The 27575-nt window shown below is 37.7% G+C and overlaps 1 long non-coding RNA gene across 15 annotated transcripts in view; it reads right to left on the bottom strand.

Annotated features, from left to right (window-relative positions):
* The window catches only part of LOC138825015 (uncharacterized), a 44416-nt gene that overhangs the window by 13945 nt on the left and 2896 nt on the right, over positions 1-27575 (bottom strand). For 5 of the 15 annotated variants that reach the window (XR_011371281.1, XR_011371285.1, XR_011371279.1 and 2 more), the window contains 7 exons: positions 14427-14628; positions 14028-14167; positions 13782-13931; positions 9194-9276; positions 8230-8369; positions 7140-7243; positions 1347-4037 (listed from right to left, as the gene is read on the bottom strand). This is a non-coding gene — a long non-coding RNA (uncharacterized lncRNA). Of the gene's footprint in view, positions 1-1346; positions 4038-7139; positions 7244-8229; positions 8370-9193; positions 9277-13781; positions 13932-14027; positions 14168-14426; positions 14629-17297; positions 17330-27575 lie in introns of those variants that run through there. The other 10 variants (XR_011371292.1, XR_011371291.1, XR_011371283.1 and 7 more) reach the window with 8 other exon arrangements.

Raw genomic sequence — 27575 nt, 5'->3', positions numbered from 1 at the left:
AAATGGCTTGGGTTGGTGAGAGGGAGGTGGTAGAATGATGATAGGATTGATATTGAGTAAGATACTTTGTACTTATAAACTGGTACATTGACAGATAAACCCTTTGTACAACTACTTGAAGATAATCAAAATATAAAAAACAAAAAAAATTTAGCTGGGTGCCAGTGGCTACAACTGTAACTCTAGCTTCTTAGGAGGATTTGAGTATTGAAGCCAATCTGGGCAGGAAAATCCATGAGATTTTCACCTCTAATTAATCACCAAAATGTCAGAAATAAAAGTTCTGGCTCAAGTGGTAGAGCACTAGCCCCAAGCAAAAAGAGTTCAAAAATAGTGCCCAGACCCCATTGTTCAAGCCCTGTACCAACAGACACACACACACACACACACACACACACACACACACACACACACACACACACACACACACACACACACACACACACACACACAAATGTCTCAAAACTCACTAAAAAGAAATCTTCCTAGGCTGGTAGTAGTGACTCACACCTCTAATCCGAGCTACTCAGCTTGATATCTGAGGCACTTAGTTCAAAGACAATCCAAGCAAGAAGATCCTTGAGCCTTATATGTAAATAAATAATAAAAAACCAGAAGAGGGGCTGTGGCAATACACAATACAGGCACAAAAGGCAAAACAAAACTTGTTTCAGTCAAATAACATCATATATTATACTCAGAGTAATATAAATTGTCAAAAAGACCTTTTGAAAATATATACAAAAAGCACTAAAAGTACTAGTACCCTTTAACCCACTGGCTGTAACAAAACAATAAAAGAGAGGCAATTGATAAGCTAAGATGATGTTTACCATGCTAATTCATAACTTAAAAAGTGAAGAAACATATAAACTAGCTAGTAGGTGATTGAATAATACAATACTTTTTATCATGACATTCAGACATACAATGTTAGTCTACGTATATATTTATGTAGATAGATGATAAATAGCTAGATAGGTAGATATATGAGCAGAAATATATTTGCTGCTAATTATTCAATATTAAAAGCCTCCACAAGCATTTATATATTCCTATTCTAAGTTCTTGTCTCCTGCCTCAACATAAAAGGAAAATAAACATCCATAACTAGCATTTTACTTTTACAGGAACTGAGCACAATCTTCTCAAACAGGTCACTCCATCTTTCACCACACAGTCAAGCCCTCTACTTTTTAAATTTACATATCTCCTTTTTAAATTTGAGGCTAGAATTCTTACACTTCTCCCCCCTCCTCTCTCGTGACAACTAAAAGTGTAAATGGTCATCATGTTTTTTAAATACGCTCATTGAAGCCAGGACCCAATCACCTTCTTAGTCTTACTTTATTTCCATTCTTTTTGTTGTTGTTGTTGGTCATGGGGCTTGGATGCTGTCCCTCAGCTCTTCAGTTCAAGGTTAGCACTCTTAACACTTGATGCACAGTGCCACTTCCAGTTTTCTGAGTGGTTTATTGGAGATAAGAGTCTTATGGCCTTTCCTGCCTGGGTTGGCTTTGAACCGTGATCCTCAGATCTCAGCCTCCTGAGTAACTAGGATTACAGGTGTGAGCCACCAGTGCCCAGCCTCACTTTATTTCCAAAAGAAAGCGTCCAGCTCTCAAAGCAGAGCCTTATACAAAACATGTACCAAATAAATTTATTCCATTAACATTTTCTATGTACTTACTGCATGACAGCAGGACAATACAATACTGTGTTTGGATCTCAAAAATCATGAAATATGTTCATGTATAAATATGACTAGTGCTTGGGAAAATTGGGAAGTGGAGTAGAAGTATCAATAGGTTATTGATATATTATTATCCTCACAATAGTATGTATATTAGCTCAAATTCCCAAAAATAGCTCAACAATGTCTTATGCATGTTTTAAATATTTGATAACAATATGTCTATATAAATATATCAAGTATCAATAGATATTTGGGAATAAGAGAGGTAAAATAGAGAAAAAAGGCTTTGATTAACCTAGACATAAACAATAAACAAGTACTACTATACTGAAGCCTGTATCTTGAGAGGTGGAGATTAACACTGTCAAATTCAGATTCACCATACATCTTCCAAGAATACAATTCTGAAGATATATAAGCAAAAGTTATGGTTATAGTTTGGAAAGAATCCAATGATAGATCTGAAGTTTGTCTTCCTTTCTTAGGGAAATAGAAATGTAAGAGGAAGATATCAAAACATTCCCAACACAACAGTTGATTTCCTCCTGGTATCATTTAGTGCATTTTTAATCTAACTTGACTCATTTTCTAAATTGTTACAGTTCCTCAAACTATGGTGCAGAATGACAATATGAAAAGAATGCAAATGCAGTGAGACAAAGGTAATCTCTACAAATTAGTTCATTTAAACTTGCTTGCTATTTTCTCATTCAAAAATGCTATACTGATGCATTTCACTCAAAGTGGATTTCACTCAGTATTCTTTTGCTTGCTTGCATTTTGAGTTCTGCTGCCTACTTTGTTAGCATAGGGTTGAGTAAGGGCAGTTCATGCTGCAAAACACAAGAAAAAAAACAGAATGTCTGTAATCTTAATGCAAAATGTTGCCATCTATTGTTATAGGAAATGATATTGAAATTTCAAAACCTAAATGAGTAAGATGAATCAGTAACTGAATAGAATTTGTCACATAATGTTTCCAATGGGAATAATAAAACAGTACAATCATCAAGGCATTTTTAAAAAGAAAAGAAAAGGTAGGCATGGTGATTCACATCTGCAATCCCTACTCATTAGACTGAGGAAGATCATTGTTCAAGGTCAATATGAGACAAAACTTTACAAGACCCTATTCTCAACCAGAAAGAGTGTAGAGGTGTACACCTATCATCTCAGCTAGGGCACGTAGACACAAACACACACACACACACACACACACACACATACACACACACACACACACACACACACACACACACACACACACACACACACAAAGAACAAGAGGATTACAGCCTATGCTGGCTCATGCCAAAACCAGAGATTTTTATCTCAAAACTCACAAGCACTTCTGTGCTCATAAGAGAGTAATTGAGGGGGCTGGGAAGGTGGCTCAGTGGTAAAGCGCTTGCCTTGCATGCCTGAGGCCCTGGGTTCGATTCCTCAGCACCACATAAGCAAAAAGAAAAAAATCCGGAAGTGGCACTGTGGCTCAAGTGGTAAAGCGCTAGCCTTGAGCTGAAGAGCTGAGGAACAGCTCCCAGGCCCAGAGTTCAGGCCGCACAACCGGACCAAAAAAAAAAAGAGAGAGTAATTGACTACCATGTCAAAGACTTGATTTCAAATCCTAGTATTTCCAGAGAAAAAATACTTTAAATGATGATAATATAGCAACTTTCAATTGACTATCCTTTGAAAAAGGGGACTTAAAGATAGATATTTGAGGCATCTGAACACTGGTTTTAAGGTGAAAGTTTCCAAGAGTTGGCTGGGAAGGAATTCTGGACATGGGTTCTCTGCAGTTTTTCAGTGCATGAAAATACCATGGCAATTCAGAAAATTTCGGCATGAGCCAAGGAGACCTAGGGTTTCTCCTATTCCATCCTGTAATGTTTTCGGAGTGTCTGCTTTGACTTCGAGGTCTTTGATCCATTTGGAATTGATTCTGGTGTAGGGTGATATATAAGGATCTTGCTTTAGTTTTCTACAAGTAGTTAACCAATTTTGCCAGCAACATTTACTGAAGAGGCTGTCTTTCTTCCATTCTATTTTTTTAGCTCCCTTTTCAAAGATTAGATGGCTATAGGTCTGTAGGTTCATTTCTGGGTTTTCAATTCTATTTTATTGGTCCTGAGGTCTGTTCTTATGCCAATACCAAGCTGTTTTGATTACTATGTCTTTATAGTAGAGTTTGAAATTTAGTATTGATATTCCTCCAGCAGTGTTCTTTCCGTTGAGGAGCGTTTTTGCTATTCGGGGTCTTTTATTGTTCCATATGAATTTTTGGATTGCCTCTTCTATTTCCTTGAAGAAAGCAGGCCAAAATTTTCTGAATAGAGACCTGGAAACACAACAAATCAAAGAAAGTTTGGACAAATGGGATTGCATGAAGTTGCAGAGCTTCTGCATGGCAAAGGACATAGCTAGCAAGATCAATAGAAAGCCCACCGATTGGGAGAAGGTCTTCACTAGCCATACAACAGACAAGGGTCTCATATCTAAAATATACTTGGAACTCAACAAATTAAACCCCCACAACAAATCCTCAAAGAAACAACTGTCCAATAAATAAGTGGGCTAAAGACTTAAAGAGAAACTTCTCTGAAGAAGAAAGAAGGATGGCCAATAGACACATGAAGAAATGCTCAACATCCCTAGCCATAAAAGAAATGCACATCAAACAACATTGAGATACCACCTCACTCCAGTTAGAATGGCAAAAATCAAGAATTCTAACAACAACAGATGCTAGAAGGGATGTGGACAGAAGGGATCCTTACTTCATTGTTGGTGGGAATGTAAACTTGTTCAACCACTTTGGAAAGCAGTATGGAGGTTCCTCAAAAGACTTCACATAGAGCTCCCCTATGATCCAGCAATCCCACTTTTGGGCATTTACCCAAATGTTTACAAACAAGACCACACTAAAGCTACCAGCACAACTATGTTTATTGCAGCATTATTTACCATAGCTCAGATATGGAACCAACCCAGATGTCTCTCAGTAGATGAAAAGATCAAGAAAATGTGGTATATATAAACAATGGAATTCTATGCCTCCATCAGAAAGAATGACATTGCCCCATTTGTTAGGAAATGGAAAAACTTGGGAAAATTATATTAAGTGAAGCAAGCCAGGTACAAAGAAACATAGGTCCCATGGTTTCCCTTATTTGCAATATCTAGTATATATATGAGTCAAGCGGAAAAGGTCAGATAATGTGATGTTAGGAAAATGAACCCTTAGATATGTATTTTAATGTTTTTTTTTCTTTCATGCATTTGTTTCTAATGCATTTGTAAGATTATTTCTTTGTTGCTTTGTATGTCCCTCCCCCACAGGATAACCCCTGCTTTCACTATATTTGATGTCAGTATAACTTGTGGAGGAGATGGAGAAAAACAAGTCGTTTAAGGATACAGGTGGACCTGTTGCAACAATGAGAAGTACAAGTTGTCATGTCGAAAATGAGCTTTACAACGTTGGTGTGGGGGTGGGAGGTGGGAGGATTGGGTTGGAGGGTGGGGAGGAGGCTGGGAAGGGATGTGAAGTGTAAACAAAGGAGGAGGCTGCAATGCTTGATAAGAAATGCACGAATTATCCTGCGCATGTAATTGTAACCCCTCTGTACAGTATGTTCACAAAAATAAAAAAAAAAAAATAAAATACCATGGCAAGGGCACTGAAAACCAGTGAAATAGAAATCTCCCTTTTATTTTACTGCAAGTCTTCAGAAATACAAGAGAAGCCTCATTGGTCTAAAGACTGTAACAAGAGTATTGTTTCATTAGGAGATAATGGTGTTTTTCAGCCACTGTCTTCTTCTAATACATGGAACAGATTTTAGTAAATATTGCGCAATTGATTCTGTACAACTTAAAATTTTGAGGCATGGAGTAAAACCAGATCTTTGGAATCAAGAATCAAAAATAGAGCAGTATAACTTGGCAGAGTTAAAGAGGGAACAAGAAACAAAGGAAGTAAACAAGAACGAATAAGGGAAGGGCTAAGAAAATATTATAAGTAAAAGAATCAACACATTAAAAAACTGAAGCCTATCAAAATACATCGAAGTATCCTATTGACTTGGTCAACCCTTCTACATTTAGTTCTATCCTAGTTATTATGGCTGCTCAGTCTCTGAAAGCTCAGATCTACAATGTTTAGAATTAAGAAGTAAATTGATACAATATAAAAAATAGGAAAGTAGCACATTTTTTTTCATTTGCAACTTATTCACATCCTTCAAATTTAAAATACATAATGGGAAAATACAGTTAAATAATTACCTGGTAGAGCCAATAAAATTTGACTCAGTTTGGGGGAAAAGATTAAGGTGGTTATGGATTTAGAATTTCTTACAATGACATTATGTACAAGACATTATGTCGAAAAATGAATCTTACAACTTTGGCGGGGGTGCGAGAGCACGGGATGGGAGGGCAGGGATGGTAAGGTGGAGGCAACAATGCTTAATAAGAATTGTACTCATGGGCTGAGAAGGTGGCTTAGTGGTAGAGAGCTTGCCTTGCATGCATGAGGCCCTGGGTTTGATTACTCAGCACCACATAAACAAAAAGAATAAAGCCGGAAGTGGTGCTGTGGCTCAAGTGGTAGAGCACTAGCTGTGAGCTGAAGAGCTGAGGGACAGTGCCAGGCCCAGAGTTCAGGCCCCATGACCGGACCACCCACCCAAAAAAAAGAATTGTACTCATTACCTTGCTCATGTAATTGTAACCCCTCTGTATGGTATTTTCACAATAATAAAAACTTATTACTAGTAAGTTTTAGCAATGTTTATCTTACATCTCTAATTTTGATGATCATCAAAAGAAGTCTGACTCTTAAAAGAACTTATGTTCTTATACAAATAGAATATTTATCTGAAAAGTAAAGCTTTCCTTTAAATGCTAATTTCTTCAATTGGCTACTTCATCATGAGATTTGAAGTTTATTGTCTTTCTTCTAGAGTTGATTTTTTGTTATCAGCAGTTATAAGAATAAGTCAAATGCATGATTTCAAAAGAACATCTGGATAGTAGAACATTTGCCTAGCACAAGTGAGAGGTCCTGAGTTTGATCCTCAGTAGCCCAAGAGAAGGTGGAGGAGGAAGATGTAGGCAGAAAGGGTGTAATGGGTGTGCAGAAGGATAAAAAGGAAGAGAAAGCAGAAGTAAAGCATCATATTATTCACTGTGAAACTGGTAGAAAAGCATGACCTTATTCTGTTATTTCTGCTGACACTATAAGCAGGAGGATTCATAGATTTCTCATAAGGAACAAAAGTGCTGAGCCATACCCAGGATTGGAAAAAGCAATTGTTCCTGTTTCCATCATGTTAAATGTTTGTATGTTGGTTACCCTGAGGATAATTTCTTTCAAAATTATCTCTATTTTTCCTGCAATTAACTTCATGTCTACGTATCTATAGGTTTAACTTACCTAGGTTTTAGTTTGATGTGTTTTCTCTCTTGAGTTGAAGAGGTAACTGTGAAGAGTATGGGGCTCTGAAATGGAATTAACTTTGTCCAGAATGTTATCTTGTGCTGTCAAAATAGTTACAATAAATATTTAAAGATCTGTGATGTATCATGCATCATATAGCAAGCAGCTAATGTATTAATGACATACTTCTGGTGTACATTAATGACTGAGATTTCTGATGTACTTATTAGTAAAGTTTTTTAATCTCTCTTGTGTACTTACTTGTAAAGTTTTTTTTACTGTCTTCAAGTATAGCTACATATGCATTTGTCTGACCATATATCATTGCAAGTATGGCTAATTTCTTAGGGTTCCTCATTACATGGTCATTTTATGGTACCTCCAAATTTTTTGGTTGTCAGAGCCAAGGGTGTTTTATTTCCCGTCTAACTGCCATGAATTCCCACAATGATGAAAACTCATTGGGTGGTTAGTTGAGATCCTCAGTAATCCGTGGCTTATATTTACATTTTTCTCTTAAGAAGAATTTTTTATTAATATCAGAACTTAATATTAATATTACAATATAATATAATCATATTATAATAACATTATTAGTATTGAGGCTTTTCTTGGCCATTCCTTGAGGATTTTCCTTGGAAATCTATTGTCTTTTTCTAGGTATAATTGTGTATCCTACCCCCAAGGATTTTGAGATCCAAGGTTTCAGAGATCCAAATTTCAAGCAAATCATTCAGAACTCTGTTTATATTGCCTACTTTTATATTAATTTACAGCACTATGCCTTCAAAATACTTTATAAATTTGCCCATTCTTCTGTCCTCAAGAATTTGGACAGGCTTTTAAACAATATCTTAGAAATCTATTCTCTTGGTGCTTTATGTACTACTTCACTTACCTTATTAGGATCTGTTAACCATAATCTTCTGGTACTATTGCTCTTATCTTTTTTCTAATCTTCTCTGTGGGGTATCATGTATCCCCTGAGGTGAGACCAATTTTAGGCCATATATGGTTCCCTCATCTGTCTCATCTTTCTTCCCAGACATAAGTATTAAGAACTAACTTAGCTAGTTTTCTTGCTCACCTGAATGATTTCTCAGTACAATGTAATTCAATAGTACATCTTACAGATGAATAATCAGAGATGTGTGATCTTAGATTTCCTTTTCTTCTTTCTGTTAAGTCAAATATATGCCTTCCCAGTTCTCCAAACCTCAAAACAATCTGTATAAAAAAATAAGGCATCAAAGGTATATGATAATTGGTTATTATTTTTCATGAAGTTTTTTTTTAATGACTGGTAGACAGGACAGACAGAAATGGCTGCCTTGCTTTTGAAGTTTTTTTTTTTTTTTTAATGACTGGTAGACAGGACAGACAGAAATGGCTGCCTTGCTTTCCCTTCATCTGGTTCACCTAATTCCATTTTGGACATTTTGAGATGTGTTATCACCTCAACCTACAGCTACATTCAGAAATCACTAATCATGGAAGTTATTTTGCTACTCTTATTCTGAATGATTATTCAATTATTTTACTGAATATCAATATAAGTTATGATATGCCACTTTCAAAATAAAGAACAGAAAACAATTATCACTCATACAATGCTATTCATTCATTAATCATTTAACAAATATATTTTGAACAGTTTTGTGTGTTGGGGGACATGGGTATATCTGCTGTACTGGAGCTTGAATTCCAGGCCTGGGTGCTGTCCCTGAGCTATTTTGCTTAAAGCTAAAGCTCTACTACTTGAGCCACTTCTGACTTTTACATAAGTTAATTAGATATAAGGGTCTCACAGGCTTTCCTGCTCAGTCTGGCTTTAAATTGTAATTCTCGGATCTCAGACTCCAGAGTGGCTAGGATTGCAAGAATGAACTATTGGGCCGAGCTGAGAGCTAGAGATATAGTGTTGAGCAAAAACATTATATCTAGTCTTATAAACTGTAAGTCTTCTACAGAAAAGGGTCATTAGACAATTACCACACAAAACAAGTAAAGAATAGCATTAATTCCACAAGGTGCAAAGCAATTGTACTCACCTATTCAAGTCCACAATTGAAGGGCAAGCTGATACAAAAAGTTTTCCCAACAGACAAGGAAAGTTTACAGGAACCCAGGAAGCCTGTGAATAACAACTTCCTTTAGATAGGTAGAGTTGAATATCAGCACTTTCCTGTTTCCTCTAAAGATGCTTTTGGTCTAAACCCTTTATCTCTGAGGAGTTAGGTGAGTCACAAAGGAATGGATTGGTCTCAGAGAGCCTTGTTTCCTAGTAGTGATCAAGAACCCTGAGTATCCCATGTTATAACCTCAGGTGAGGGATGTCTTTTTTATACTGTCCTGGAGCAGCTGGAGGTCTATAGACATAATGAGATAAGACAATATTCAGTAAGCTAGAAGACATTTATCTGCACTTGCTGTTAGCAAGGAAGCTTCTCCCCATAGTTTTCAAAGGTCTAGCCTCTCTAGAGTAGGTTCAGTTTTGGACAAGTGGGTGGAAGAGCCATGAAACCGGAGAATCAGCAGGAATTTTGCCAAAAAGAAATTGCCCATTCACTTTAGGGTGAAAAATGTATTTTAGTAAGACTTAGAAGAGTGTGGCTTCTCATCAGTGGCACAAGCTCAGCAGCATCATGGGACAAGCCACTGATACATGCTGCACTGCAGGAACTCCAAAACATGACAAGAAATGTTACAAATGCTATCATACATCATATCTTTTTTGTAATGTGTACAGAAAAGCTATATGCATATATAGAACCAGTAAGTAGTCTCTCTTGGGGCCAAGTATCAGAATGGGGTTTGCCACATTGACCCCAAGATGGGATGCATCATAATTGCATGGGGTATGGCATGGTAGGGTATGTCTGTAATCTAGGCTATTAAAAAATTAGAGGCAGAAAGAATTACTTGAGCCCAGGAACATAAGCCTAGCCAAATATAACATAAGCCAGACAAACAGCAAACAAAAAAGCATTAGTAGCTCCCCAACTGGCAGGGTAAAGAGGCTTCATGGAGGCAGTACAGGTACCAGTCCTTGTCTTTAATTGTTCCAGTCCAGGGACCACACATGAGAGTAATGAAGCCTTTCGATCTGTGAAGATTTGGCCTGAATTATCACAGCATGTAGCACCTAAAATGCATGACCAGTAATAAAACTGCACCATTATATACATCTAATCCAGATAAGCTTTCAGAGAGCAAAAATATTTTTAAAAATACAGAAAAGAAATTCAAATAAACACATGCTCCACTTTTGTATTCTTATTTATTATCTCAGTAGCAAGTTCATAAATAGATGAGGGAGCCATCTGGGGTAGAAATGATAAAGGAATGAAATAGAAGGAAAAAGTTGTTTTTTCTGACTACATTGCCTTATATTTTGTAACGAAAGATCTTCTCAGTCTATGTACTCTCTCAGAAGTTCGTATACAGAACCTTCTATAGAGGAGAAAGAAGATCAACTGACTTGTCTGGATGGGATCCTTACAGATCCCATTTCTCCTAAGCTGGTGGGTCTTAGGATTCTTGCACTGCATATGGAAAAGTCAGACCCATAAAAATACATACTTATATCTATTTTTTTCCAAAAACTTCCATGTATTTATTACTCAGTTCATTCTTAGAGCAAAGTAAAAGAAAAAGGGAAATCAGACTTTTAATTTAAACTACAAATATTTCTGGGTAGTATTAAATATTTCAGTCTGAATTATGTAGAGCATAAATATTTATGAATTATCTTGATTCTTCTCCAATGTAGGAGTTGTGCATAACTTTGTTATGAGCTTTGTATTTTTTTTCTAAAACCATTGGAAAATGGGCCATGTTTGCTTTTGTTTCTTGAATGACTACACTCACTTCATCCTGACAGTCTTTGTAAAAAGACCTGGTAAACAGCCCTTTTAAATATATACATCATGTTGAACGCATAGAAAAACATATCTATTGAAAGTTAAAAATCCATTGTTGTTCTATGTTAAGCAAATCAAACAAATTTGTCACACAATACCCAGTCTTTATAAATTGGTTCTAAATTGATACACTAAAAAAAATCTAGTGATTTTTCATTGTTTATATGGTGAATTTGTCTAAGTTGTCAAATCCCTTTGATTTCTTTTAATTTTATGTCCAAGACTGGAACTCTAAATCAGTATATTCTGCTTTCGCTCATTGGCTCTACCAACTAATCCAAGCTTCCAACCTCAATTTAATCCCCTTTAAAATAAGAATAACTGATTTAGGAGTTACTCTTTTGCTTACTTCTGTTTTTTTCTATAATGTTAAATAATTTTTGATGCAGTTAAATCATATTTCCATTGTTAAAAATGTTTTAGGATGTTGTTCCATTACATAATCCCTGTACTTGGTTTTCTAGAATGATTCTTAAATAACTCTAGTCATTTTAGTTGGACAGAAAGCTCTACAAACTGAGATTTTAACATATATCAAGTATGACTCTATAATCCACAAATCAAACTAATAGATTGAAAGCCAATAAGAGTCAAATTGTAGGTTACTGTCTAAGAACTTGGAAAAATCACCAGGATTGTTATGATGTTGAAAAGATTACGTTACTGCATTGTTGGTGGGATTGTAAACTTGTTCAACCACTTTGGCAAGTAGTATGGAGGTTCCTCAAAAGACTCCACATAGAGCTCCCCTATGACCCAGCAATCTCACTTTTGGGCATTTAACCAAATGTTTACAAACAAGACCACACTAAAGCTACCAGCACAACTATGTTTATTGCAGCATTATTTACTATAGCTAAGATATGGAACCAACCCAGATGCACCACAGTAGATGAATGGATCAAGAAAATGTGGTATATATACACAATGGAATTCTATGCCTCCAGCAGAAAGAACAACATTGCCCCATTTGTTAGGAAATGGAAAAACTTGGAAAAAAATTATATTATGTGAAGTAAGCCAGGCCCAAAGAAACATAGGTCCCATGGTATCCCTTATTTGCAATACCTAGTATATGTCTGAGTCACGCAGAAAAGGTCGATTAAGGTGATGTTAGGGAAATGAACCCTAAGATATGTATTCAAATGTTTTTTTTCTTTCATGCGATTGTTTCTAACACATTTATAAGATTATTTCTTTGTTGCTTTGTATGTCCCCCTCCCCCATAGTATAACCCCTGCTTTCACTGTATTTGATGTCGGTATAATTTGTGGAGGGAAAGGATAAAAACAAATCATTTAAATAGGGATACAGGTGGACCCATTGCAACAGTGAGATGTACAAGTAATTATGTCGAAAAGGAACTTTACAACTTTGGTGCAGGGGGGTAGCAGGGAGCATTGGGTGGGGGATGGGGGGAGGATGGGAAGGGATGGGAAGGGGAAACAAAGGAGGAGGCTACAATACTTGATAAGAAATGTACTCATTGTCTTGCCCATGTAATTGTATCCCCTCTGTACAGTATTTTCACAGTAAAAAGAAAAGATTAGATGATAAAAATGTATTTCAAGTTGTTTAGCATGATTTGTCTAGGCACCAGAGTTCTGTGAGGGGGAAAAAAGGAAATCTATGTTGAAGTTCACATAGATATATAAAAAGTGCTTCAAGTTTATTAGGCATAAAGCCAATAGGCCCCAAAATAAAGTTTAATTATAAAGCCAAGCTGGATATGAAAAACAATGAGGTAAAGTAGAAAATTCTTGAAGGAAATTAATATATAACTGAAATGGCTTCTGGAGCTTTTAAAAAATTATAACTGGCAGACTAAACTAGAAATCAATCATCTTATAAATATGTTAGAAACAATAGCAAGAAAGAAAAACAATTTAAGTCCTTATCTTGAGGTAAATGCTTGATAAGAAATGTACTCATTACCATGCTCATGTAATTGTAACCCCTCTGGTATGGTATTTTCACAGTAAAAACAAAACTTATTAATAAAAAATCAATCAATTGCCTTTAAATCAAACATTGGTTATTCTTCATCAGAAGTTCTTAAAACATGACTGGTGCATATTGTAGAAGGCATGAAATTTTTGTTTTGCTGTTTTCTGGCCCTTCTATACCATTAGGGATACTGTATTATTCTTTGTGTAATCACCTCAAATCCAGATTACTTTAGAATTATTCAACTTGGAAGTTCCTTTGCTATACTCATATCCTGACACACTCTTTAACTATTCTATACTGAGTATTGATATAGTGAAAAATATTCCAGTGTTAAAATAATAAAACAAATAAGCTACCACTAAATGAGAGCTATTCATTCACAATTCAATTAACAAATTATTTTAGGCAGTTTTATATACATAGCCTCTGCTAAGGGCTAAAGAAACAATGATGACCAAGACAAAGGTTATTTCTAGTCTTGTGAGCTGTAAAGTTTTGTATGGAAAAGAGACACTATGCTGGTAGCTCATGCCTATGGTCCTAGCTACTCAAAGCCTCATGTGGTAGAGAACTAGACATCACACACACACACACACACACACACACACACACACACACAAACAACCTCAGGGACACTTTTCCAATCCTTAGTTCAAGCCCCAATAATGGTACTAAAGAAAGAAAGAAATAAGAGGCACAAAAAAATATCACACAACCCACATGACTGACATTGTTACACAGCAAGGAAGGAAAAGAAGGTACTCACCTATTCAGATCCACAGTCTAAGAACAAGTTGGTGAAAAAGTGTTCCCAGAAGACCAAACAGGAGACCCAAGAAACTTCCCAATAGCAACCTCTTATGGGTAGGCACAGTTAAGTATCACATCTTCCTTCTTGCTCTGAAGAATGCTATGACTAATTACAGAAAACCTAATGGGTTAGGTGTGATTCACAAAGGAATAGAATGTTCACAGATACCTTCTATAGTTTTCCAGTAGTGTTATCAAGTACCTTGAATAGGTCTGGGAAGTTGACTCAGTGGTAGAGTGTTTGCCTTGCATGCATGAGTCCCTGGTTTCATCTCATCAGCACCACATAAGCAGAAAAAAGCTGGAAGTGGTGCTGTGGCTCAAGCCACTCAAGCTGAAGAGCTGAAGGACAACACCCAGGCCCAGAGTTCAGGCCCCACAACCAACAACAAATAAAAAAGAAACGTCAGTAGTCCAATGTAATACCTTCAGATCAGAAATATCTTTTTCAGTTATCCTCAACACTGAACAACTCTACAGCCAGGGAATGTGTGGAGGCTGAGCAGGCAGTATTTGAAGGAGGAAGGACCATGCCTCCTGCATCTTTTACAGCAATTATATTCAAAACATAATAAAACTTCAGTAACAAAAAAAGAAATACCTTTTCTCATGATACTTGCATAGCTGGAGGACAGCTACACAAAATCCAACACAAAACATAAGTAAGAAATCCTTTCCTTGTTGTGCTTCACTATCCAGGCTTCTCTAAGGTGAACTCAGTTTTGCCTATTCCCCAGTCGATAGAGAAGCCATGAGTCAGGAGCAAGGGCACGACTTTTGCCAGAAAAAGGACTGCCAGTTTCCTTTAAGGAGAGAGGACAAAATAGGTCAGAGGAAAAGTGTGTTAAGAAATAATGTGAAGTCCCATGGTTTCCCTTATTTGCAATATATAATATATATATGAGTCAAGCAGAAAAGATCAGATAAAGTGATGTTAGGAAAATGAACCCTTAGATATGTATTTTAATGTTTTTTTTCTTTCATGCATGTGTTTCTAACGCATTTATAATATTATTTCCTTGTTGCTTTGTATGTCCCTCCCCCACAGTATAACCCCTGCTTTCACTATATTTGATGTCAGTATAACTTGTGAAGGAGATGGGGAAAAACAAGTCGTTTAAGGATACAGGTGGACCTGTTGCAACAATGAGAAGTACAAATTGTCATGTCGAAAATGAGCTTTACAATGTCGGTGCAGGGGTGGGGGGAGGGGAGGGGAAGAATTGGGAATGGGGGGAGGGGGAGGCTGGGAAGGGATGTGAAGGGTAAACAAAGGAGGAGGCTGCAATGCTTGGTAAGAAATGTGCGCATTATCCTGCCCATGTAATTGTAACCCCTCTGTATAGTATGTTCACAAATAAAATTAAATTAAATTAAAAAAAAAAGAAATAAGGTGAAGACTGGTTTCTCATCAGTGGAATGTGCTTACAGCCATGAAGTACAACCCTGTATAAATGCTGTACTATGGAGGAACCAATAGACAGCTGTCTATTTGCCTATGTGCAAATGGGGATTGGCTACAATGAACATAAGATCATATTATAGAATGATTAAAAAGAATTCTTTTATTAATTTTTTTTTGTCAGTCGTGGGGCTTGAACTCTGGGCCTGGGCGCTGTCCCTCAGCTCTTCAGCTCAAGGCGAGCACTCTACCACTTGAGCTACAGAGCCACTTCTGGTTTTCTGGTGGTTTATTGGAGATAGGAGTCTCACGGTCCCTCTTGCCCGGGCTGGCTTTGAACCGCGATCCTCAGATCTCAGCCTCCTGAGTAGCTAGGATTACAGGTCTGAGCCACCAGCACCCGGCTATTAATAAGTTTTTTTTTGTGAAAATACTGTACAGAGGGGTTACAATTACATGAGCAAGGTAAAGGTAATGAGTATGTTTCTTATCAAGCATTGTTGCCTCCTCCTTTGTTTCCCCTTACCATCCTTGCCCTCCTACTCCCCTGCCTCACCCCACTCTACACCCCCTTCCACTAATGCCCCACACAAACATGCCAAAGGGAACCAGGCACCAGTAGCTCAAACTTGTAATCTTAGCTACTTAGGAGACTGAAATCTAAGGATCAACATTCTAAACCAGCCCAGTCTGTAAGAACCTGATCTCCAATTAACCACCAAATGGCTGGATGTAGAGCTGTGATTCAAGTGGTAGAGCACTAGTCCTGACCAAAATAGTTGAGGGACAGTGCCCAAGGTCTGAGATTAATCTCTAAGACCAACATACCCACACACACACACACACACACACACACACACACACACACACACACACACACACACACACACACACACACACACAAACACATAAACACACACACACACACACACCAAAAAACTGGATTGAGCCTAACATGGTAGGGGTGTTCCTATAGTCCCAGGTGCACAAAAAGCTGAGAAACTAGAAATAATTGAGACCTTGTACTAAAATGAACAGCAAACAAAAGGCATTAGTTGTTCCCCACCTCAGCTGGAGGGCCCCTATGGTAATAGTTTAGATAAAAGAATGATCTCTGTCTAGTTCAGCACAGATACTACACAGTGAGTAAATAAGTCTTTAGATGATTACACATAGGGCTTTCAGTCATCACAGTGTGTATCAGCCAGCATTAGTGATCCAGAACCTCAAACGCTCCATTATGTACATCTATGCTGACAAAGCTTTCAGATGATGTAGCCCAGAAAATATCTGATAGCCATTGTCTAGAAACTCACTAAAGTATTAAATAATACCTGTCTTGAATTTCTGATTCATAAAATTATGAGCAAATAGTTGTTTTAAACTGCTAGGATTTGGGTAATTTGTTACATGGCAGAAGCCAGGTGAAGGGAAGTGATAGGGTAGAGAGGAAGGTTAACCAAGAGTTAAGTCCTAAAAGATAGTTAAGTCTTCATGTTAGCTGAGAGATGTGGTTCATTATACTACTTCACTACTTCTGTTAATACCTTAATTTTGGCTTTGTAAAACACACTGACATAACCATATTATATACAGCATATTACAATATAGTACAAAATTATAATCACCCCATTTTGTTTATAATCAAAACTATTATCAGCCTATATTAGAATGTTGCAAATTCTACCAACATTTCACAGATTTTTTCAAGTAAAAGATTTTAAAAAGGGGGATTGTCCCCCAACAAAAAATCTTCAAAGAAACAACTGTCCAATAAATAAGTGGGCTAAAGATTTAAAGAGAGATGTTAAGGGAAGATGGCGGAGGAGAAGCTGGAATCTGAACAAGCTCTCGCATAGAAAGGAGTTTTAGAGTTCCAGTGAACAGTCCTAAGCCAGAGAATCACACCAAGTGTGTCATCACAGGACAGAGAGTTAGACAAGAGAGGGGAAACCAAGGAAACGCAGCAGCTGCCGCTCCGGCGGCGGGGCCGCGGCACCAAGGAAACGCAGCAGCTGCCGCTCCGGCGGCGGCGCCGCGGCGGCGGCGACCACCGCCGCGGAGACATACCTGAGACACAGAGAGTCGGGGACGAAGGAGCCAGACGCAGCGGACGAGCAGATCAGCGGACGAGCAGATTCTACTCAACACCAACAAGAACCGACAAGGAGCGAACATCTTCATCCTGCTGTTTGCAGACCAGAGACGACCCAGGATCCAAGACTCGGCGTGAGTACAAGCCCGACATCCTCACTCCTCAGGGAGCAGAGGAGGGAAGGCCACCCCTCCCCCCCCAGCACCGGTGATCTGCATCTTGGATACCGACAAAGTTCGGAGGAGCTGCTAGCTCCACCTCAGGCCTTGGAATAAAATGAGTCATTTAGCAGGTCACAAGAACTTAACGGCGAAGTGACCTGCCAGACTCAGCTCCATCCAGGGAAAAGTCACCCAGCTCAGGCTCCAGCCATCGGAGTGCCTTGCTTCACTGGGTAACCAGAGCCAGAGGCTGCCCCTCCCTCTAGCAGCCTCGACAATCAATTGAAAAACAGAAACCCTGAGAATGGCTCCAGGCTGGGCGCTGTGAGCTTTATCACAAAATAGCCCCAGGGAAAAGCTACTGTATATTGAAAGGCCTCAACTCTACCCAGAACCTAGCCTCATCACCACATCCCCCTCTTTTGTGACTCTCAAAGCAGACCACCCTCCCAGAAAACTAACCTGGGAGGGGGATCTCAAAATCTTGGGTAAAGCAGAGCATTTTTCTGCCTCTTCCAACCAACCGACTTAAGAAACCAATCAAGCCACAGGACCTCAAGCTGACCAGAGACTCCAACAAGAGACTGGTTGCAGACAAAAGGGAGATACAGGATTCTTCCCACTCCTCCCCCCCCAAAAAAAAAAATCAAAAGACTTTTTTTTCTTTTTCTTTTTCTTTTTTTTTTCTTTTTCTTTCTTTTTTCTTTTTTTCTTCTTCTTCTTCTTTTCTTTTTTTTTTTGCTTGTTTTTTGTTTTTTGTTACCATATATATATATATATATATATATATATAAATTTTTTTCCCTTCTAAAACTTTTATTAATCTTTAATCTTTGCCTCTTCTGAAAAAATAATTGTTTTCCAGTAACCTTTTTTTTTTTCTCATCTTATAATTTTTATTTTAGGAATACGTGAATAAGAGTTTTCCTTTCTTTTCTTGTCTTCTTTCTCTTTTTCTTTCTTTCTTAATTATCTTTTTGTTTTTTATCTAGCTCTACTGAACTTCTGATATATTCTTCTCCCGTTCCCATCCTTAAAGCTTTTCACAACTCCTCTATGTCCCTCCCCTTCTCTGAACATATTCACATTCCTCTCTAAATAGACGGTCTTTTAACCTCTATAATAACATTAATTTTTACATTTCTATTCTTTTTCTAGTCTCTCTTTATTCCCCTTTCCGTCTCTTCTTTTTCTCTCTCTCTCTACTTGCATCCTACCCAACTCATTTCCTGCACTGTGATTAGGACATAGTTAACTCTCCCTGTGCCTCCCCACACCAATCTATTCCTATTTTTTACCCACATCTCTCCCTAATCCTAATAATTTCTGGTTTTCCAAATTCTTTTCTGCGGTTCGAAGTCCTTTAACATATAGTCGTTTGATGTTGAATAGATGTATCTGTTGAACTAGATTGTATCTGTAGACTATTGACTGTACAAATGCAAACTTTGGTTGATGGTTGCCTTAAGATAGTGTTCTAGCACAAAACTGGTGCAATCTTTATCTCAAATGGGCCGAGTAAGCCGGAAAAACACAAGAAAAATGGCAAATTCGGGTATCTCAATTCCCAACCTTGATAATCAGGGATTAGAACAGATAAAGAATAATCCAGAGGAGAGTTCCCAAATAGCTCTACAAACACTAAGAGCAAACATGATAAATGAGAAGTTTGACAATGTACAAAGGACTCTGTATGAGCGTGATAGGGAGAGAGAGGAGGCATCCCAGAAGATTATACAGGAATATCATAAGCGTGAGGAAGCTTGATTTGCGTGAACAACTTGAGAATACTCAAAGAGAAAGGGAGGAATGGCGTGAGCAGGCAGAGAACACTCAAAGAGAACTGCAGGAATCCCACAGAAGGGAGGAAACTAATCAAAGAGTAATTCACGAATTAAGAGACCAGGTAGAGAATACACAAAGATCACTAAAGACATTCATGGAATCCATTAACAAAGAGCTGAAGGAAGTCAGGGAGACCACAAAGGGAATGCTGAATGGAACCCAACAGAAGGAATGGGAGTCCAAAGAAACCATAACCAATCAACTAAGTGATTTGAGAACAAACACTGAACACCAAATTAAGGAAGTAAAGAAATTCATACAAGACCTAAAACAGAGCTTCAACAAAGAACTTGAAGCCATCAAAGCTGACCAATTAGAAGGAAAAGAGATAAAAAACAAAGTAGAGAGTCTTGACAACAGGTTAGACCATGCACAAGATCGAATCTCAGGGATTGAAGACAGCCTAGATATTATAGAGAAAGAACATACAACCATCCAAGACAAGTCCAAGAAATATGATAGGTCTATCCAACACCTGGAAGACACCATCAGGAGGCCCAATCTAAGGATAATGGGTGTAGAGGAGCACCTAGAAACAGAAGTTAATGGTCTAGGAAATTTGTTTAACAGGATCCTAGCAGAGAACTTCCCAAACATACAAAAAGAGAGGCCTATTCAGATACAAGAAGCTTTTAGAACCCCAAATAGACCAGACCAGAATAGGACATCCCACCGTCACATTATAATCCACACAGGATCAACCCAGACCAAGGAAAAGATCCTTAAAGCTGTCAAGGAGAAAAGGTTAATCACCTATAAAGGGAAACGAATTAGAATTACCTCAGATTTCTCAGCAGAGACAATCAAAGCAAGAAGAGCCTGGAATGACGTATGCCATGCCCTAAAAACAAACAACTATCAACCAAGAATACTGTACCCAGCTAAACTCTCCTTCATAACTGAAGGCCAAATAAAAACCTTCCATAGCAAAGAAAAATTGAAACAATACATCTCCACCAAACCAGCCCTGCAAAAGATTCTTAAAGATGTCCTACACATAGAAAACCAACAAGAACGCAACAAAGGCCAAGAAACTGCACCCAAACTGAGAATCCAAGAACCTTAGGAAGAACCCAGATTTCACAGCCCCCAAGAAGGTGGATAACATGGCAGGAACTCCCAAATACCTCTCAGTCCTATCTCTTCACGTTAACGGACTGAACTCTCCAATTAAGCGACATAGACTGTCTAGTTGGATTAAAAAACAAGACCCTTCTATCTGCTGCCTGCAGGAGTCACATCTTGCCCGTAAAAACAAACACATTTTCAAGGTTAAAGGCTGGAACAAAATCTACCAAGCAAACGGCCCTCATAAACAGGCGGGAGTTGCAATCCTAATATCAGATAAAATAGACTTCAAATTAAAATTCGTGAGAAGAGATAAAGAAGGTCGCTACATACTAATTAAAGGATCTCTCCTTCAGGAGGATATTACAATTCTAAATATCTATTCGCCAAACAATGGAGCACCCAAATTTATCAAAGAAACACTACTTTCCCTCAAATCCAATATAGATCCAAAGACATTAATTGTTGGGGATTTTAACACACCACTCTCCCCACTAGATAGATCAACTCGGCAAAAACTCAACAGAGAAACCGCAGATCTAAACAGCTGCATAGATCAACTAGACTTAACAGACATTTACCGAACATTTCACCCAGCAGCATCAGAATACACGTTCTTCTCAGCAGCACATGGAACGTTTTCTAAAATAGATCACATTTTAGGCCACAAAGCAAACTTGTCTAAATTCAGAAACATTGAAGTTATACCTTGCATTCTCTCTGACCACAAGGGAATAAAATTAGAACTCAACACCAAAAGCCACCAAAGAAAGTCCGGTATCACATGGAGGCTGATCAACACACAGCTGAATCATGAGTGGGTCATGGAAGAGATTAGAAAGGAAATTCAAATGTTCATGCTATTCAACAAAAATGAACACACAAATTACCAGCTCCTCTGGGACACAGCAAAGGCAGTACTCAGAGGCAAGTTTATAGCTCTGAGCTCCTACATCAACAAATTGGAGAGATCGGAAACTAACAATTTAATGACACATCTAAACCTCCTTGAAAAAGAGCAGCAAGATAAACCCCAATCCAGTAGACGGAAAGAAATAATCAAAATTAAATCAGAATTAAATGAATTAGAATCCAAAAAAACTATAGAAAGAATCAACAAAACAAAGAGTTGGTTCTTCGAAAAACTTAACAAAATTGATAGACCCTTAGCAAACCTTATCAGAAAAAGGAGAGAACACACCCAAATTAATAAACTCAGAGATGAGAATGGAAACATCACCACGGAAACAACCAAGATTCAGAACATTATAAGGGAATACTTCTCAAAACTTTATGCTAATAAGTTTGAGAACTTGACAGAAATGGACCTTTTCCTAGCAAATATTGACATGCCAAAACTAAACCAAGATGAGTTAAACCAGCTTAACAGGCCCATATCAAGCATTGAAATAGAAACAGCAATAAGAGACCTCCCAGCTAAGAAAAGTCCAGGACCAGATGGTTTTACAGCGGAATTTTACAAGGCCTTCAAAGCAGAGCTCACACCAATACTCCTCCAACTCTTCAATGAAATTGAAAGAGAAAGCTCACTACCGAACACATTCTATGAAGCCATCATAACCCTCATCCCAAAACCAGGCAGGGACTCATCAAAGAAAGAGAACTATAGATCCATTTCTTTGATGAACATTGATGCAAAACTTCTCAACAAAATTTTGGCCAATCGACTTCAACAATTCATCCAAAAAATCATACACCATGATCAAACAGGATTCATTTCAGGGATGCAAAGCTGGTTCAATATATGCAAATCAATTAATATTATTCATCACATCAACAGGAGCAAGAATAAGAACCACATGGTTATCTCAATAGATGCAGAAAAAGCATTTGACAAGATCCAACACCCCTTTATGATGAAGGTTCTGGAAAAATTAGGAATCCATGGAACATTCCTCAATACAATAAAGGCTGTATATGACAAACCTACAGCCAGCATTATACTCAATGGTGAAAAACTAAAGCCATTTCCTCTTAACTCAGGAACAAGACAAGGATGCCCACTCTCTCCACTTCTCTTCAATCTAGTATTAGAATGCCTAGCTACAGCAATAAGACAAGATGCAGACATAAAGGGGATCCAAATAGGGAAAGAAGAAATAAAACTCTCCCTCTTTGCATATGACATGATCTTGTATTTAAAGAATCCCATAGACTCCACTCCCAAATTACTCAAGCTGATTCAAAACTTTGGCAAAGTAGCAGGTTATAAAATTAACCCCCCAAAATCAATGGCTTTTCTATATGCCAACAATGAGAAAAGTGTGGCTGAAATTAGGAAAGCAACTCCATTTGTAATAGCCCCACAAAAAATAAAATACCTAGGAATTAACTTAACCAAAGAAGTGAAGGACCTCTATGATGAAAACTTTAAAATCTTGAAAAAGGAAATCAACACAGAACTTAAAAAATGGCAAAACCTCCCATGCTCCTGGATTGGCAAGATTAACATCGTGAAAATGGCAATACTTCCCAAGGCTATCTACAAATTCAATGCGATACCTATCAAAATTACACCCTCATTCTTCAAGGAAATAGAGGAGGCAATCCAAAAATTCATATGGAACAATAAAAGACCCCGAATAGCAAAAACGCTCCTCAACGGAAAGAACACTGCTGGAGGAATATCAATACCAAATTTCAAACTCTACTATAAAGCCATAGTAATCAAAACAGCTTGGTATTGGCATAAGAACAGACCTCAGGACCAATGGAATAGAATTGAAAACCCAGAAATGAACCTACAGACCTATAGCCATCTAATCTTCGATAAGGAAGCTAAAACAATAGAATGGAAGAAAGACAGCCTCTTCAGTAAATGGTGCTGGCAAAATTGGTTAACTACATGTAGAAAACTAAAGCTAGATCCTTATATATCACCCTGCACCAGAATCAACTCCAAATGGATCAAAGACCTTGAACTCAAAGCAGACACTCTGAAAACATTACAGGATGGAATAGGAGAAACCTTAGGTCTCCTTGGCTCAGGCCGAAATTTTCTGAATAGAGACCCGGAAGCACAACAAATCAAAGAAAGATTGGACAAATGGGATTGTATACGGTTGCAGAGCTTCTGCAGGGCAAATGACATAGCTAGCAAGATCAATAGAAAGCCCACCGTTTGGGAGAAGATCTTTACTAGCCATACAACGGACAAGGGTCTCATATCTAAAATATACTTGGAACTCAAAAAATTAAACCACCCAACAACAAATCCTCAAAGAAACAACTGCCCAATAAATAAGTGGGCGAAAGACTTAAAGAGAAGCTTCTCTGAAGAAGAAACAAGGATGGCCAATAGACACATGAAGAAATGTTCAACATCCCTAGCCATAAAAGAAATGCAAATCAAAACAACATTGAGATATCACCTCACTCCAGTTAGAACAGCAAAAATCAAGAACTCTAACAAAAACAGATGCTGGAGGGGATGTGGACAGAAAGGAACCTTACTTCATTGTTGGTGGGAATGTAAACTTGTTCAACCACTTTGGAAAGCAGTATGGAGGTTCCTCAAAAGACTTCACATAGATCTCCCCTATGATCCAGCAATCCCACTTTTGGGCATTTACCCAAATGTTTACAAACAAGACCACACTAAAGCTACCAGCACAACTATGTTTATTGCAGCATTATTTACCATAGCTAAGTTATGGAACCAACCCAGATGCCCCTCAGTAGATGAATGGATCAAGAAAATGTGGTATATATACACAATGGAATTCTATGCCTCCATCAGAAAGAATGACATTTCCCCATTTGTTAGGAAATTGAAAGGTTTGGAAAAAATTATATTAAGTGAAGTAAGCCAGGCCCAAAGAAGCATAGGTCCCATGGTTTCCCTTATTTGCAATATCTAGTATAGGTATGAGTCAAGCGGAAAAGGTCAGATAATGTGATGTTAGGAAAATGAACCCTTAAATATGTATTTTAATGTTTTCGTTTCTTTCATGCATGTGTTTCTAACGCATTTATAAGATTATTTCTTTGTTGCTTTGTATGTCCCTCCCCCACAGTGTAACCCCCGCTTTCACTATATTTGATGTCAGTATAACATGTGGAGGAGATGGGGACAAACAAGTCGTTTAAGGATTCAGGTGGACCTGTTGCAACAATGAGAAGTACAAAATGTCATGTCAAAACCAGCTTTACAATGTCGGTGTGGGGGGGAGGGGGGTATAATTGGGTGGGGGGAGGGGGGTATAATTGGGTGGGGGGAGGGGGGAGGCGGGGAAGGGAGGTGAAGGGTAAACAAAGGAGGAGGCTGCAATGCTTGGTAAGAAATGTATGCATTATCCTGCCCATGTAATTGTAGCCCCTCTGTACAGTATGTTCTCAAATAAAATAAAATAAAAATAAAAATAAAAAGAGAAGAAACAGGAACTAAGTGACATAGGGTTGACTGTATTGGTTTATAGAATATGCAAAGTGAGAACTTCACATAAACAGAGGAAAGAGTTTCCATCCAGATATATCTTTGTCAGCTGGAGACTTGACAGGTTAAGATAAACTTAACAGATCAATGTCTCTTCATCCTAATTGGAACTGAAAAAAAACCCAGTAATAAATGTTTACCTATCTACCAGGTCAGCACAGGCTACACACAGGAACTCAGAGTCGCCTATATCATAAAACAGTGAAAAAGCTATTTACTACAGTTTGGGGAGGTCCTTTATCAATTTTATGCTATTCTAGTAATGGCTTAATCTTTTAGCTTTGCATAAAAGATTTAAAACTGCCTTTTGAATGACCATCTATTTCACAAAGATTCCAGAGTGTAAACTTTTCACCTCTGGCTGCACAGAATGAATCAGTAGTACCTGAAATTTACTAACCACTTATAAACTAGGTATATGGAATGAAAGGGTACAGAATGTAATGCAACACAGGCAGGTTTCAGCAGCTCAGCGTGACATTTAGCCAGTGATACAAATTAAACAGCTAGGTGACATGGAAAGACCTAAACGAATCTAGCAAGGTGCTTATTCTTAAACCAAACAGAAGGAAGTTTGTCAGGTGAACGAACACAGCAACACTGTTATTTCAGAGGTCAGAAGGCTTGCTGTCCAAGCACCAGCTATGTCTGTACTTTCTAACATGCTTAATGCATGATACACACCACTATGTGCACAAGTACACACACTTACACACACACACATTGAAAAACCAGTTGCTTTCATTCTAGTAATTTTTATCTTTAGATGTTCTCTCACTTATTCAGAGTATTCTGAACTGTAAGAGACTTGAAAGCTACTATATTATCTAACAGAAGAAAGAAGAAAACTAAATTCCCATATCTTGGTTCTTTCACTATATTCTCAGAAGGGGATTTCGATATATATAAACATAAACTGCAGACTGTGAGTGTCCTGTAAATGTACAAGTCATTTTTACTTTCTTTCTTTTTTTTTTGGTCGGTCGTGGGGCTTGAACTCTGGGCCTGGGCATTGTCCCTCAGCTCTTCAGCTCAAGGATAGCACTCTACCACTTGAGCTACAGCACCACTTCCATATATATACATACATATACATATACATGTATACATATACAACATATGCATGTATATACATGTTATATATTATGTATGTATATCTACATATATGTTGCATGTGTTATATACATGTATATATGTTATACATACATGGATATATGTTATATACATATATACATGCATGCATAAACGTGTGTATATGTGCATACATACATAAACATGTGTGTATATACACATATATACATGTATACACACATATATACATATACATATATTCATACATCTATATCTTCTCCTGAAGTTGCTTTTTAATCAAAAAAAATGTTTAGACTTCAATTTTGTTAATTTTTTTGAAGAACCAACTCTTTGTTTTGTTGATTCTTTCTATAGTTTTTTTGGATTCTAATTCATTTAATTCTAATTTAATTTTAATTATTTCTTTCTGTCTACTGGATTGGGGATTATCTTGCTGCTCTTTTTCAAGGAGGTTCAGATGTCTCATTAAATTGTTGGTTTCAGATCTCTCCAATTTGTTGATGTAGGAACTCAGAGCTATAAACTTGCCTCTGAGTACTGCCTTTCCTGTGTCCCAGAAGAGCTGGTAATTTGTGTGCTCATTTTTGTTGAATAGCATTAACCTGTGAATTTCCTTTCTAATCTCTTCCATGACCCACTCATGATTCAGCAGTGTGTTGTTCAACATCCATGTGTTACCGGACTTTCTTTGGTGGCTTTTGGTGTTGAGTTCTAATTTTATTCCCTTGTGGTCTGAGAGAATGCAAGGAATAACTTCAATGTTTCTGAATTTAGACAAGTTTGCTTTGTAGCCTAAAATGTGGTCTATTTTAGAAAACGTTCCATGTGCTGCTGAGAAAAACGTGTATTCTGATGCGGTTGGGTGAAATATTTGTTAGATGTCTGTTAAATCTAGTTGATCTATGCAGTTGTTTAGATCTGTGGTTTCTCTGTTGAGTGTTTGCCAAGTTGATCTATCTAGTGAGGAGAGTGGTGTGTTAAAATCCCCAACAATTAATGTCTTTGGATCTATGTGGGATTTGAGGGAAAGTAGTGTTTCTTGGATAAATTTGGGTGCTCCGTTGTTTGGCATATAGATATTTAAAATTGTAATATCCTCCTGAAGGAGAGATCCCTTAATTAGTATGTGGCAACCTTCTTTATCTCTTCTCACAAATTTTAATTTTAAGTCTATTTTATCTGATATTAGGATTGCAACTCCCGCCTGTTTATGGGGGCCGTTTGCTTGGTAGATTTTTCTCCAGCCTTTAACATTGAAAATGTGTTTGTTTTTATGGGCAAGATGTGACTCCTGAAGGCAGCAGATAGAAGGATCTTGTTTTTTAATCCAACTAGACAGTCTATGTCACTTAATTGGATCGTTAAGTCCGTTAATGTTGATAGATAGGACTGAGAGGTATTTGGGAGTTCCTGCCATGTTATCCACCTTCTTGGGGGCTGCAAAAACTGGGTTCTTCCTATGGTTCTTGGATTCTCAGTTTGGGTGCAGTGTCTTGGCCTTTTTTGTGGTCTTGCTGGTTTTCTCCTCACTCCAGTTAAAATGGCAAAAATCAAGAACTCTAACAACAACAGATGCTAGAGGGGATGTGGACAGAAGCGAACCATACTGCATTGTTGGTGGGAGTGTAAGC

The sequence above is a fragment of the Dipodomys merriami genome, unplaced genomic scaffold (assembly GCF_024711535.1).
Source record: "Dipodomys merriami isolate MVZ:Mamm:240054 unplaced genomic scaffold, mDipMer1.0.p SCAF_1314, whole genome shotgun sequence".
Taxonomy (NCBI): domain Eukaryota; kingdom Metazoa; phylum Chordata; class Mammalia; order Rodentia; family Heteromyidae; genus Dipodomys; species Dipodomys merriami.
The sequence above is the reverse complement of the archived record's forward strand: the minus strand, read 5'-3'. Positions and strand labels throughout refer to the sequence as shown.